Here is an 11,566-nt window from a genome sequence, read left to right on the forward strand (position 1 = left end):
CTAGAAGGGTCTAGGCCCAAAACGTCAGCCTTCCTGCTCCTATGATGCTGCTTGGCCTGCTGTGTTCATCCAGCTCTACACCTTGTTATCTCAGATTTTCCAGCATCTGCAGTTCCTACTATCTCTGATACAATGAACTTGCATGTGTTAAGCAATGATTAAGTTACTTGAGCGAAGTCAATGAGGAAATAAACAGTCATGTGAGAATTAGAAAGGGAAAATAAATCACATTTGACTCAGAAGTATTAAGTACTTTGAAATATCAAAACAAAAGTGAGGGATATCAACTCCAGTGAAGAAAATTTGTGCAGTTCTACAGTAGCTCCTGAACTTGGGTATAAGTTACAGTATGATTGTAAAACTGGCAGTATCTTTGCTGATTCAGTCTCATTATGAGTGTGACCCTCGGTTTCAAGAGGGACCACTGGTAAAACTGCTTCCTGTCAGCTGATTAAATTTTAAATGCTTTGAGAATCCAGGAAGGAGAATCTCAAAACTCTAAGCATTTGAGTAAGCTCCAGTTCATTTTGTAAGATCGTCCTGAACACCCTGTCAAATGGTTTCTTCACAGCATGGAGTTGTGCTCCACTTGGAGTTTAACTGAGCAATTTCAGGTTGCTTCCTTTGGGACAGTGGACGGTCTTGTAATTCTTCTCTCTGAAGACAGATCAGGATTTCATACACAGCTTGTAATCATGGTTAATGCTTCACTGTGAAACATAGCCAAAGTATATATTATCACTGCAGCCTTAAATTGGAAATGGTGAAACTGACCTTTGTTGAATAACAGACAGAGTCATAGAGTCGTACAGCATGGAAACAGACCCTTTGGTCCAACTCATCTGTGCCAACCAGACATTCCAATCTGACCCAGCCCCATTTGCCAACATTTGGCCCATATTCCTCTAAACCCCTCCTATTTATATATCTATCCATTTAAATGTTGTAATTGTACGAGCCTCCACCACTTCCTCTGGTTGTTCCTTCCATACGTACACCACCATCTGCGTGAAAAAGTTATCGCTTTGGTCCTTTTTAAATTTTTTCCCCTTTCACCTTAAACCAATGCCCTCTAGTTTTGGACTTCACCCAGCCTTGACTATTCACCCTATCCATGCCCCTCATGATTTTATAAACCTCTACAAGGTTACCCCTCAGCCTCTGATGCTCCAGGGATAAAAGTGCCAGCCTATTCTGCCTCTTCCTGTAGCCCAAACCCTCCAGTCCCAGCAATATCTTTGTAAATCATTTCTGCGCCCTCTCGAGTTTAACAGCATCCTTTCTATAGAAAGACGACCAGAATTGTATGCAGTATTCTAAATGTGGACTCATCAATATACTGTACAGCCACAAGATGACACCCCAACTCCAATTTCTGACCAATGAAGGCAAACATGTCAAATGCCTTCTTCACCACCCTGTCTACCTGTGGCTCTACTTTCAAGGAATTATATACCTGCACCCCTAGGTCACTTTATTTGGCAACATTCCCCAGCGCCCTACCATTAACTGTATAAGTCCTGCCCTGGTTTGTCTTACCAAATGCAACAGCTCACATTTATCCAAATTAAAAGGGCCTTCGTTTTTCAACAGCAGAAGGAGAGGCGACAGCGAGGACCAGGGGGCTGCCGGGAATATATTTGGGCAGCGGCACAGTTAGTGATCAGGGACAACAGGGTGTGACTGCAAGTGAGGCAGGTAGGGGGATCCTGAGTTCGGGAGTGGAGGAGCCTCAGCTTTTGACCTTATCCAACAGGTACGAGATACTTGCTCCCTGTGTGGATGAGGAAAAGGGCTGCGGGGAGGATGAGCCAGCTCACCACGGCACCATGGTGCAGAAGGCCATTCAAGAGGGAGGAGCAAAAAGACAAGTGGTAGTTATAGGGGATTCTATAGTTAGGGGGATAGATAGTATCCTTTGCAAGCCGGATCGGGAGTCCCGCATGATGTCCTGCAGGACATCTCTGACCGGCTTGAAAGGATATTGGAGCGGGAGGGGGAGGATCCAGTTGTTGTGGTCCACATTGGGACTAACAACATAGGCAAGGCTAGAATGGAGGACCTGTTTGAGGATTATCAAGCACTGGGAACGAAATTAAGGAACAGGTCCTCGAGGGTCATAATCTCCGGATTACTGCCCGAGCCACGTGCAAATTGGCTTAGGGATAAGAAAATTAGGGAAGTAAACACGTGGCTAAGGGAGTGGTGTGGGAAAGAGGGGTTCCATTTCATGGGGCATTGGCATCAGTTTTGGAACCAGAGGGATCTGTACCAATGGGACGGTCTCCACCTGAACCGATGTGGAACCAGTGTTCTTGCGAAAAGGCTAAATAGGGTCGTCACTAGGACTTTAAGCTAGTGAGTTGGGGGGAAGGAAAAGGGAAAACGACAGGGAGTATGATGGTAAATAAAAAGGTAAGCAGCAGGTTAGCATGTGTGCAGGAGGGTTTAAGTTCAAGGCAGACTATGAAAGAAGCAAAAAGGAAGGATAACTCAGGAGATATTATTAGAGATGTTGGAAATCATGAGGGTAAGAAAGCTAGCATAAAGGCACTTTACCTGAATGCTCGTAGCATTCGTAACAAGGTTGATGAGTTAACGGCACAAATCATTGCGAATGAATATGATTTGGTAGCCATTACGGAGACATGGTTACAGGATGGTCACGACTGGTAGTTAAATATCCAAGGGTACCAGACTATTCGGAAGGACAGACAGGAAGGTAAGGGAGGTGGTGTAGCTCTGATATTCAAGGACGACATCAGGGCGGTGCTGAGAGATGATATAGGTTCGATGGAGAATGAGGTTGAATCCATTTGGGTGGAAATTAGAAATTCTAAGAGGAAAAAGTCACTGATAGGTGTAGTCCATAGGCCACCAAATAATAACATCACATTGGGGCGGGCAATAAACAAAGAAATAACTAATGCCTGTACAAATGGTATGGCAATTATCATGGGGGATTTTAATCTACATGTAGATTGGTCGAACCAGCTCGGTCAGGGTAGCCTTGAGGAGGAGTTCGTTGAGTGTATCCGTGATAGTTTTCTTGAACAGTATGTAATGGAACCAACGAGGGAACAAGCTATCTTAGATCTGGTCCTGTGTAATGAGACAGGAATAATTAATGACCTCATAGTTAGGGATCCTCTTGGAAGGAGTGATCACAGTATGGTTGAATTTAGAATACAGATGGAGAGTGTGAAGATAAAGTCCAATACCAGGGTCCTGTGCTTGAACAAGGAGAACAACAATAGAATGAGGGAGGACTTGGCTAAAGTAGACTGGAAACAAAGATTTTATGGTGGGACAGTTGACGAGCAGTGGAGGACTTTCAAAGCAATTTCTCAAAGTGCTCAGCAAAAGTATATTCCAATGAAAAGGAAGGACTGTAAGAAAAGGGGTAATCTGTCATGGGTGTCTAAAGAAATAAGGGAGGCTATCAAATTGAAAGAGAAGGCATACAAAGTGGCCAAAAACAGCATGAAACCAGAGGATTGGGAAAACTTTAAAGGTCAACAGAAAGCCACAAAAAGAGCTATAAAGAAAAGTAAGATAGAACATGAGAAAAAACTAGCACAGAACATAAAGACAGATAGCAAAAGTTTCTATAAATATATAAAACGAAAAAGAGTGGCTAAAGTAAACGTTGGCCCTTTAGAGCATGAGAAGGGGAATTTAGTTATGGGATACGATGAAATGACCAAGGCATTGAACAGATATTTTGTATCGGTCTTCACAGTGGAGGACACTAATAACATGCCAGTAATTGACAAAGAGACAAAGGCAGGTGAGGACCTGGAAACAATCATTATTACGGAAGAGGTAGTGTTGGGAAAGCTAATGGAGCTAAGGATTGATAAGTCTCCTGGCCCTGATGGAATGCATCCCAGGGTATTAAAAGAGATGGCGGGAGAAATAGCAGGTGCACTGGCGGTAGTTTTCCAAAATTCGCTGGACTCTGGGGCAGTCCCAGCAGATTGGAAAACAGCAAATGTGACGCCACTGTTTAAAAAAGGAAGTAGACAAAAGATGGGGAATTATAGACCAGTTAGCTTAACCTCTGTAGTGGGGAAGATGCTTGAGTCTATTATCAAGGAAGAAATAGCTAGGCATTTTGATAGAAATTGTCCCGTTGGGCAGACGCAGCATGGGTTCATGAAGGGCAGGTCATGCTTGACAAATCTTTTGGAATTCTATGAAGGCATTATGAGCGAGGTGGGCAATGGGGACCCAGTGGATGTGATGTACCTAGATTTCTAAAAGGCCTTCGACAAGATGCCGCACAAGAGGCTACTGCATAAGATAAGGATGCATGGCATTAAGGGTAAAGTATTAGCATGGATAGAGGATTGGTCGACTAACAGGAAGCAAAGAGTGAGGATAAATGAGTGCTATTCTAGCTGGCAGTCAGTGACTAGTGGTGTGCCTCAGGGATCGGTGTTGGGACCGCAATTATTTACAATTTATATAGATGATTTGGAGTTAGGGACCACGTGTAGGGTGTCAAAGTTTGCAGATGACACTAAGATGAGTGGCAGAGCAAAGTATGCAGAGGACTGTGAAACTTTGCAGAGGAACATAGATACATTGAGTGAGTGGGCAAAGGTCTGGCAGATGGAATACAATGTAAATAAATGTGAAGTCATACATTTTGGTAGGAGTAATAGTAAAAAGGATTATTACTTGAATGGTAAAAAGTTGCAGCATGCTGCTATGCAGAGGGACCTGGGTGTCCTTGTGCATGAATCACAGAAGGTAGGTCTGCAGGTACAACAAGTAATTAGGAAGGCAAATGGAATTTTGTCCTTCATTGCTAAAGGGATTGAAATTAAAAGCAGAGAGGTTATGTTGCAGCTGTACAAGGTGCTGGTGAGGCCACACCTGGAGTACTGTGTGCAGTTGTGGTCTCCTTACTTGAGAAAGGATATATTGGCACTGGAGGGGGTGCAAAGGAGGTTCACTAGGTTGATTCTGGAGTTCAGGGTGTTGGCTTATGAGGAGAGACTGAGTAGATTGGGATTATATTCATTGGAATTCAGAAGATTGAGGGGGGATCTTATAGAAACATATAAAATTATGAAGGGAATAGATAAGATAGAAGTAGAGAGGATGTTTCCACTGGCAGGTGAAGCTAGGACAAGAGGGCATAGCCTCAAGATTAGAGGGAGCAGATTTAGGACTGAATTGAGAAGGAATTTCTTCACCCAGAGGGTTGTTAATCTATGGAATTCCTTGCCCAGTGAAGTAGTTGACGCTACTTCAGTAAACGTTTTTAAAAAAAAGGTAGATTTTTTTTGAACAATAAAGGAATTAAGGGATACGGTGAGAACGCGGGTAAGTGGATCTGAGTCCATGAAAAGATCAGCCATGATCTTATTGAATGGCGGAGCAGGCTCGAAGGGCCAGACGGCCTAATCCTCCTCCTAGTTCTTATGTTCTTATGTTCTAAACTCCATGTACTGAACCTATAACAGGAGTTACTGAGGAATAAAGCTCCCAATAAATAGGTCAAGATACATATTTTAACAAGTTTTGATAATTATAGCAGCTTTGGGTAGACAGTCTTAACTTGCTACCAACCCATTTTTCATCAGGTGTTTTGAGATATGTTTAGTCTGAATGAGTATGCAATTGGCCAAAACACAGACTTTTCACAGAATTACAACCACGAGCAAGAGAAGGACATACTGGGAGCAGCCAGAAGCTTGGTTAGAAAGCTGGGTTAAGGAGGGTTTCAATAATGAGAGATGGTTTTGTTACACAACATGAGCTGCTTATGGCAAGTGATGATACTGAATGACCAAGGAAAGTAGTGAGACTTTGTTCCATTCAAAGAAATGCTCCATTTGCTGGCAAATCCAAGGAAATTTATATAGAATCACAGAAACATAGAAGATAGGAGCAGGAGGAGGCCATTCAGCTCTTTGAGCCTGCTCCACCATTCATCACGATCATGCCTGATCTCCCAAATCAATCACCCTAATCCTGCTTTCTCCCCATAATCTTTGATCCCATTCACCCTAAGTGCTATATTTACTCGCCTCTTGAATACATTCAATGTTTTGGGATCAACTACTTCCTGTGGGTGAAGAAATGTCTTCTCATCTCCGTTCTAAATTATCTATCCTGAATTCTCACACTGTGACCCCTGCTTCTGGACACACCCATCATTGGGAACATGCTCCCTATGTCTACCCTGTCCAGTCCTGTTAGAATTTTATAAGTCCCTATGAGATCTCCCCTCATTCATCTGAACTCCACCAAAAACAATCCCAACCTGGGCAATCTCTCCTCATATGTCAGATCTGCCATCCCTGGAATCAGCCTGGTAAACCTTCACTGCACTCCCTCGAGAGCTCTCTAGATTGTTAAAGTTTGCTTGTTTTTCACTTGCATGCCATAATGGGAATTTCCTGAGTTACTCCTGCTTCATTTGCCATAAATGAGTTAAAGGACTGACTGGGATTTTGCAGCTCTGAAGAAAGATGCAGTAATGGTGTATTGCATGAGCAATCCATATCATTACTCATCATGTACTAACACTCTGTACCATTGTTAACTAAACATTTGATTTTCTGCCACCATCCTTTTCCAGCTTTGTCATCACAGAGCCTATCTGGTTTAGTGAGGTATAGGAAAATCAATCTGTACTCTAGTGAGAAGCAGCTCTCATCTTAAACAAGATATAATTTATTACATGATAAAACTATAAACAGTTACACTAATTTGACAGATATTGTTACATTGAAACTATGAGTGAGACCCAGATGAGAGGTTTTACATCTTTCACCTACTAAGCCTGGGTTCTGAGGAAGGGTCACCAGACCCAAAACGTTAACTCTGTTTTTGCCTTCACAGATGCTGCCAGACATGCTGAGCTTTTCCAGCAATTTCTGTTTTGTTTTCACACACATATGCTCACCTCACAGTTGTATATTTAAGAGACTCATCAGTTTTGACTGTTTGAGACCTTCACCCTGAAACACCTCTTACCCCCTACCAATATTTCTCCTTTTATTTTGTATTAACACATTGCTTATATATTTATATTTACCAATTGTCAACCTACCAAGTCTCTGACTTCACATATTCAATTGTTCTGGAGGCTTCCTTGTTCTCCCAAAACACTCTCTCTTTGAACTTTGGAAGGTTGGTTGATCTTTGACTGTTGGGCTTTATTTCAAAGGGAATGGAGCATAATAGTATGGAGATCTTGATAAAATTATGCAAGACACTAGCTGGACTAGCTGGAGGTGAACAGGAATTTTTTCTGTCACAGGTAAGTGAATCTGTGGAATTACTTACTGCAGAGGGCTATCACTGTGTATGTTTAAGGCTGATGGACTTATAATCAGCAAAAAGTTCGAGGTTATTGAGATAAGGCAGGAAAGTGGATTTGAGAAACATTTGACCAGCTTCAATGTCTTGGAATGGTGGAGTAGACTCGGTGAGTCAAATGGCCTATTTCTGCTCCTAGGTCTTAAGATCAGGACAATGAGTAGGATGGACCCCAGCACAGAAAGCTCACAGGGACCAGTGTTCTTCAGCTTCTGAGAAAGAAAGCTTTCTCTGTCAAACAAGTAACCATTTTCAGAAAACTTGTTGCATTGGGACACGGGCAAAGAGCAGCAAAATGTCAAACAACTCTCACACAAAGAATTCTATGAGGTAGCACAGTCTACCATAGAAGAAAATCCAGTGGTATTCTTAGGTGAAATCTGTGATCCAGGCCTAATCTTCTGGCTATGAGATGTTTTTGTTGATGGACATCTTCCCAGTTTTAGTTTTGATACAGGGTCAGTGTCACAATGTTATCAAATGGTGGGCCATGATTAAGAAAACACTGGATACAGTTGATATCAGTGCAACTATTTTGTCCAGGAGATTTAACAATTAAGATTGAAGGTAGGCTACAACCAATCCTTCAACACAAAGGGTGTCAGATAGTTGAGAACTTCTAGATAGGTCACAATCAAGTGTTCTCACTTGTGTATGCATGGTATCTTGACCTAACTTTTTTTTCAAATTGCAGAAGGAGTCAAACAAGTTAAGTTGAAGAAACAATTAGTCTTGGAACAGCCAGTCATATAACAACAGATCAAGGAACATTTGAACAAGGAACTGTTGGTTGTGGAACATCTGATTAAATGACAACTGGTAGAGGATTTCAGAAGGCTCTCTAGGCTCATGGCAGAACTCAAATTGAAGACAGCACCCTGTGAGATTAGCTATGTTGCCACACTCAAAAAAAAGTCTTTCATATTGATTAGCTAAGGACAAGTTCCAAGATTGCAATTTTTAAATAATAATCATATTCACACATCTCCTGCATCCAGGAAGGGCCTTACCAGCATTCTTGCTGGTGTTGCTTAAAAGAACAGTTGATTATTTAATTGTCCCATGGTATATTAAGAAATAATGTAATCATTAGCAACTGTTTTAAAAACCCTTCATTTATTCCATGGAATGCTAATAGAAATATACTTTGCACGTTGACTGAGAATTTGCTCTCTATCATTTTAACTTAATTGTATCTTTAAGTTAATTTTGCAAATGTAGACATTTCTGGGAAAGCTAGTGTATTTCCCCACTTTGAAGTGCTCTTGAGAAGCTCAGGGTTATTTTCACAAACCCCTCAGTTGAAGTGATGAAGATGTTCCAACAGTGTTGTTAAGTATGGGCTTTCAGATGTTTGATCCAATTATGCATATCCAACTCAGGATAGTGCATTGGACACTTGAGATGAGATTACGGTTGTTTCAAAACACTTGCTGCCCTTTACATTTACAGATGGTGGAGGACATAGGTTTCTGGGTTGCTTAAGGAAGGCGTGGAAAAGTGAAAATTGCAAATCTTGGCAGAGCAGATGATATTGTAAATTTTTATCTGTCCATGTGATTCATGAAATTTTGGAGTCACCATCATTGGACTGCATTCAATTATTCCCTTCATTAATTTTAATTTTCCGAATGTCTGTCAGCAGGGAAATGTAATAACTGCCTTTTGTCGCATTGATTCGCCAATCCAAATTCATCTTATGAACATTTTCAAAATTCCACAAAACATAATGAAGGCTTTAGCTCATTTTGCTTGAACTTTCCAAGTAAACCCTAGTGACATCTCATTATACATAACTATTTCAATTAATTGGTGTTTGCTGCAACTATTCAGACAAAATACTGGCATCTATCTTTATAGACTTGTAGTTTGGCATTGGAATCTAACTTTCTATGAGATTAATTTCAATGTGGGTATCTAAGAGATTTATCATACTTTTAGGAGTAAATTTTGTTATCAACTCTGCTACCATGATTTGAATATGATAGTAGATCATTTATAATTTACAAGATCCCGTAATGATAGCGGCAAGGAAGGTCTTTTGATCTATCATAGCTCACCAAATCAGAATATGCCAACAAATTCCTCATTGTAGCTTTATCTGTGCTTTATACGCAAGAGTTTGGTCTCCACTAATCTACCCAGATCTCCATTTCATTTTAAACAAAAATAGAAATTGCTGGAAAAGCTCAGCAGGTCTGGCAGCATCTGTGGAGAGAAATCAGAGGTAATGTTTTGGGTCTGATGGTAGCTTGGAAAACGTTGGTTTATATGCAGAAAATAGGATGGGGGGAAGAGTAAGGAGCAAATGATAGATGGTGATGGAGTCCAAAGAGAGAGAACAGTTGGACAGATAAAGAGGGTGAATGGCTATTAGCGACTGTTAGTGGCTAACAATGAGTTGTGTGTAATAGCAGACCATGTGATAATAAGGTCTGGTGTGTGGGGGATGGGGTAAGGAAATGGGGAAAACTCAAGCTCTCAAGTTATTGAACTCGATATTGAGTTGTCACTTTTTCTGTAAAGATAAACTTTCCGACAAACTTGGAATTTGTCTTTTGCCACTTTGAACACTTCTATGACTGTCGCAGCTTAATTTGAAATAATGTTTATCCTTGCATATTTATGCCATTTACTAACTTTTAGAAAATTGTCTCTGTCACCTTTCACTAGTGAAAAACTCAATTTCTAACGTTTTTTTTCTTGATAACTTAGTTCTCTGACAATGTTAAACAGCTCCAGGCTCTTCACTGCCTGCAGGGCACAATTGTCACCCTTACATCTCTGTAATGAAAACTGAACACAATATTTTACATTATATCTAACAAGGCCACAATACAGCTTTAATACGATGTCCTTTGGCTTATGTGACAAAGTTATAGATAAACTCGTCTAATCTGTTAAAGGTAGTGCCAAGCCAAAAAAAAACACACAATTGTGCACAGATGGAAAGAAGTTCAGATGTTTGGACAGAATATTAAAAAAAAAACACTGTAAAGCTTGACTAAAAGATTAAAAAGAGATAAAAAGTAGAGAATAAGAAAAAGCTAGGTAGAAATATGAAAACATATATATGGTAAGTGTTATTATAGTTACTTTAAAAAGAAAAATCAACAAGATTGTTAATCCTATAGGAAATAATTCTGAGAAATTATTAAGGGAAAAAAAGGAGCTGTCAGAAGAATTTAACATGTATTTTCTGTTGTATGAGTCAGAGCATCTGAAAAGGTTAACTACATCGCAAAGTAAGTTGCAGCCATCAGATACAAGGAATGTTCCTGGGTGGAGCTTACAAGTTTGATGGTTGTTCTTGTGCTAAGTTCCATGTAGCTAAACAGTAATGTGTACTGGCTCTAACATGAAGTCTCAGAAGACACTATCATGTAACTTAGATGTATTGTAACAATTTAGGGGAAGTGAAGGCCTCATGGTATTATCACTGGACTATTAATCCAGAAACTCAGCAAGTGTTCCAGGGACACGTGTTCGAATCCTGCCAGGGCAGATTTGAATTCAACAATTAAAAAAACCTGGAATTGAAAATCTACTGATAATTACAAAACAATTGTCAAGGAAAAACGCATCTGATTTACTGATGGCCTTCTTCATTTTTCTGAAGAAGGGTCTAGGCCCGAAACGTCAGCTTTCCTGCTCCTCTGATGCTGCTTGGCCTGCTGTGTTCATCCAGCTCTACACCTTGTTATCTCAGATTCTCCAGCATCTGCAGTTCCTACTATCTCAGTAGTATAAATCTTCCTCATTTAACTTGTGTAAGTGTAACTAAAACAGAAGTTGCTGGAAAAGCTCAGCAGATCTGGCAGCATCTGTGATGAAAACGTCAGAGTTAAAATTTCGGGTCCAGTGACCCTTCCTCAGAACTGATGGTAGCTGGGAAAATGTCAGTTTATTAGCAGAAAATAGTGGGGGTGGATAGGGTAGGGAGTAAACAATAGGATAAAGCCCAAAGAGAGAGAAAAACAGTTGGATAGACAAAGGAGTTGATAACGATCTGGCTGGGAGGGTTAATAGCTGTTACTGAGACTGTTAGTGACTAACAATAGGTAGTGTGTGATGGCAGACTATGTGATAACAAGACCTGGTGTGTGGGGTAGGGGGCTGGGACATGGGAGAGTTTAGGCCCTAAAATTACTCAACTCAATATTGAGTCCAGAGGGCTGCGGAGTCCCCAAATGGAAAATGAGGTGTTATTCTTCCAGCTTACGTT

The sequence above is a fragment of the Rhincodon typus genome, chromosome 6, assembly GCF_021869965.1.
Source record: "Rhincodon typus isolate 14 chromosome 6, sRhiTyp1.1, whole genome shotgun sequence".
Lineage (NCBI taxonomy): Eukaryota > Metazoa > Chordata > Chondrichthyes > Orectolobiformes > Rhincodontidae > Rhincodon > Rhincodon typus.